Here is a 4,516-nt window from a genome sequence, read left to right as displayed (position 1 = left end):
ACTTCCATTAAAATTAACTTCTAGGGACACCTGGGTGGCTCAGTTGGTTGAATATCTGCCTTTGGCTCAGGGTGTGATCCTGGTCCTGGGACTGAGTCCCACATTGGGCTCCCTACAGGGAGCCTGCTTCTCCCTCTGCCTATGTCTCTTCCTCTCTCTGTCTCTCATGAATAAATAAATAAAATCTTTTTAAAAAAAAGTTAACTTCTATCCATCAGTAACAAACACAGCACAACAGAAAAGTGGACACAAATTTAAAGACATTTTATTGATAAAGAAACAAGAAACCTATGAAGATATTCAACTCTTAGTTGTCAGGAAAATGCAATTAAAATGACAGTTTTCATTTTTTCCCCTACCAGACTCGAAAAAGTAAAGTCTGACAATACCAGGTTTGGCCAAGAATGTAGAACAAGAATTCTCAGGACACTGCTAGTAGGACTGCAAATTAATCCCATTACTTTAAAAAATATATCAGGATTACTAATTAAGCTGAACATGTACATAATTCTACCATTTAACAATTCTAACTGTATTAATTTACTAGGGTTACCATAACAAAAATAGTATAGACTAGGTGGCTTAAACAACAGAAATTTATTTTCTTGGTTTTACAAGCTCTGAGTCCAAAGATCAAAGTGTCAGCAGGTTTGGGTTCACGAGGCCTCTTTTCTGGCAGTGCACACATCCAGTGTTTTCTCTGTATGTTCTAATTTCCTTTTCTTATAAAACACATCAGGTTGGATGAGGGCTACCTTTCAAAGGCCATATTTTAACTTAATTGCCTCTTTAAAGACCTGATCTCCACATACAGTCACATTCTGAGGCATTTACTGGGAGTAAGGGCTTCAACATATGAATTTTGGGGACACACAATTCAGTCTGTAATACTGCCTCCTCTAGGCATTATTAGCCAGAGAAATGCTTCCACATGTTTGGGAATGCTGATAGAAGTTTAGTTCCTAATAGTACACAAGAGACTGGATAAATCAAGTTGTTATACTTCTAAAACAAAATACTGTCTAGTAGTGAAAAGGAATGGACTACAGCTACATCCATAAGTTTGGATTTTAGATTCTTAGAAACAGTACTACATGGAAAAAGTAGTAATCAAAGTGTATATGTAATGTAACTCTATTATATTAAGGTGAAAAAAGGCAAAGATACAGTACATATTTTGGGGATACATCTAGGTAGCCTTAAAACTCTAATAAAGTAAACTCTAAAGAAAAGCGAGGTAATGGTTAACATTTAGGATAGTGTTTTCCTCTGGAAAGGAAGGGGAAATACATTTAGAGAAAGCCACAAGACCCTTAAAAAGTTATCTCAGCATTCCATTTCTCAACTTAGATAGTGGGTATATTCTTTTATGGCATAATAAAAAATGTATTTGATCTTTATCCCTGGTTCAGAGCTCAAAAAGCCTCAGCAAGTCCTGAGTGATACGAATGTCTTGTTATTCTGGAATCCCTTTCAACTTTATGGTAATTTATAGCAATGAGGTGATTCAAGGTGGGGGTGAAAGGTCCCTAGATAACTTTAGGATGGAAACTAGTCACCTGAAAAGCCAATTAGGTGATTACAAGGATGGAATTTTCAGAGGAACTAGAGATTGAGTTCAAAGAAGCCAATGATTTAATCAAACATACCTACTCAGTGCAATCTCATAAAAAAAATCCTGAAACAACTAGGCTCAAGCTTCCCAGGTTGGTGAACACATCAATGTCATGGGAAGGTGGGATACCCACACAGGTCATGGAAGCTCTGCACTCCCTGTCCCCCATACTTTGCCGTATGCATCTTTTCCATTTGGCTGTTTCAGCTGTATTCTTTACAACAAACTCTAATAGTAAGTACAGCACTTACTTGAATTCTGTCAATCATTCCTGGAATTTTCATACCTTGAGGGGGGTGTGTGGCAGTCACAGGAATCTCCAAAATTTGTAGTTAGTTAAGTATAAGTGCAAGTAATTTGGGGATACCTGAGACTTGTGACTGGGGTCTGAAGTAGGGGCAATCTTGTGCGACTGAGCCCTTGGTTGACCTGTGGGTCCGCCCTAATTCTGGGTAAATTATAGCATACCCATTTGGTATCAATGGATGCTACTGAAATAATGTTATCTTTAAATGAGGTGTGTGTATGTATCACACACTCTCCACTCTCATTATATATTTAATAAGGAAAACTTTACTACACACAAAACCAAACAAGAACTATGAAGTAGCACTATCTTTAACCATGGGGCAATCATTACCCATAGGTCTTAAGCCTTGAAAGAGCCAGGATTGCCTGTATCATCACATATGGAATTTTATCTTTTAGTCTAATAAGACCTTCATCCATTTTATGCACAAAACATCATCAATCTGGCCTTTTTCCAGCATATTTCCCAAGAACTTATTTAGAATCTGGTGCACTAAACACTGAACTTCATTGCTATTTGCCTCAGTCCTGAAAAGAAAAAAAAAAAATAAAATAAATTATTCCCAGGTAGCATTATAATGACAACCATTTGTTTTTCCCCAAGTTCAGAATTCTACAATTTAATAACTGATGAGGAAGGTACAATTCATGCAAAAAAAAAAAAGAACAAAGCTAGAATGCAGTAATTTTGAACCCAAAAAATAATCTTTCTTTCCTGAGTGCTCATTTAAATATAATTACCTTAAACTGGTTCTTAAGTTTTTAAAATTAAAGCTAGCATTATAAAATAAACCTTTATAAAAAATTATATAGTGAATTAGCTTGTCATATTTTATTCTGCAGAAAAAAATGTATAAGGTGACTTTTATGTAACATGAATTTGTCTATGTATGTACACATACCATAAACTTATTTATCATCAAATATATTTTTTAAATATTTTATTTGACACACACACATACACACAAGCAGATTGGGCAACACGAAGCCCACTATTGGGCTCCATCTCACAACCCTGAGATCATGAACTGAGTAGAGACATCAAGAGTCGGATGCTTAAATGACTGAGCCACCCAGGCACCCCTATTTATCATCATATATAAATTTAGACTCTTAGATGTCTTTTCTCTAAATTATAAAAGCTCTTAAAGTTTTCAACCCAGTAAATTTTTAAATGATACATACATTCACTGTAAATGTTAATACAAACTGACAAAATTATTCTAGAGTATGTTCAAAAGAAACTAAAATAATATAACTTGAAATGTCACTGTCTTATCTTCCTTCTATTTGCCTAAATCAAGTAATAAACTGCAAATTCCATTTCCTGCTCAACTGCAGATTTCCTATTTACAGATTATCATGTTTTTAAGGTATGAACAAATGCCTCCTGTAAAAATGTTTTACTGATAATCAGAAATATAAAAACCAATCATCCACAAACTACACTGATAAGTCTTTATCTCTAGCACTGATCCAAGACTCTCCAAGCTATATTAATATTTTCTTATCAAACTAAAATCTTTATTCCTTAACTTTTAGTTGTCCATCCAGCAGAAACAGATTAAGGAAAATAGACTCGAGTAATAATTTCTTATGTCCCTATTTTTGAGTTACTTCTGTTATGGAGGAAGGCAGCATAAGATTTTGATTATAGGGACACCTGGGTAGCTCAGTGGTGGAGCATCTGCCTTCAGCTGAGATTGGGATCCCAAGGTCCTAGGATTGAGTCTCACATTAGGCTCCTCAGAGGGAGCCTGCTCCTCCCTCAGCCTATGTCTCTCTGTGTCTCTCATGAATAAATAAAACCCTAAAAAAAGATTTTGATTACAAAAGATTTTGATTCTTCTACACATCCTTCAGTCTATTTAGAAAAATGTACCAAGATACACACACTTCAGTTTAAAAACAACAAGCACACTGGTGTCAATTCAACACTGCCTTTTATAATTTCCCTTTGATGTACTGTGTATCATTGCAACTCCTGTTCTCACACTGTTCAGGATTTTACGTACAAATTTTACTATCAAAAACATCCCCCTAATTATATTTCAATGGTTCCCACACACCCTTAAAGAAAAAAAAAAAAAGAGCAAGGGAAAAAAAAAAAGCAATACCTCACATATTTGGCTGCTGGGAGGATAAAATGGACCACTCTATGAAGGGCAACTTTAATTACCATATTTACAAATATATTTTCTCTTTGACCCAGCAATTCTCTTCAGACAATCTGACAATTAGTTACCCCTGCAAATGTAGGAAATACGTATTCAATAAAACATGGTTCAGTTGGTAGAGCATGTCTCTTGATCTCAGGGTGTGAGTCCCCAACACTGGGCACAGATATTACTTAAACAAAAAAACATCGTTTGTAATATGTAAAGACTGGAAACAACACAAGTGTGAGCCTATAGTGCATTGACTGTAAAATGGGGTATGTCCACAAAATGGAATGTGTGACAACTTTAAAAAAAAAAGAAAAAAGAAAAAGAAAGGGGTGCCTAGGTGTCTTATTCAGTTAAGTGTCTACCTTCTTCAGCTCAGGTCCTGAGTCAGGGGTCCTGGGATCCCTGCTTGGTGGGGAGTGTGCTT

General features: G+C 35.7%; 1 long non-coding RNA gene across 1 annotated transcript; it reads right to left on the bottom strand.

Annotated features, from left to right (window-relative positions):
• Nucleotides 1-249: 249 nt before the first annotated feature.
• LOC121489284 lies at nucleotides 250-4,516 on the bottom strand. The gene is made up of 2 exons (XR_005987316.1): nucleotides 4,455-4,516; nucleotides 250-2,452 (listed from the first exon to the last, which is right to left on the bottom strand). It is a non-coding gene; the product is annotated as an uncharacterized LOC121489284 (long non-coding RNA).

This window comes from Vulpes lagopus, chromosome 4, assembly GCF_018345385.1.
Source record: "Vulpes lagopus strain Blue_001 chromosome 4, ASM1834538v1, whole genome shotgun sequence".
In the NCBI taxonomy this organism is placed as follows: domain Eukaryota; kingdom Metazoa; phylum Chordata; class Mammalia; order Carnivora; family Canidae; genus Vulpes; species Vulpes lagopus.
Note: the sequence above shows the minus strand (reverse complement) of the source record. Positions and strands in the feature narration are given on the sequence as shown.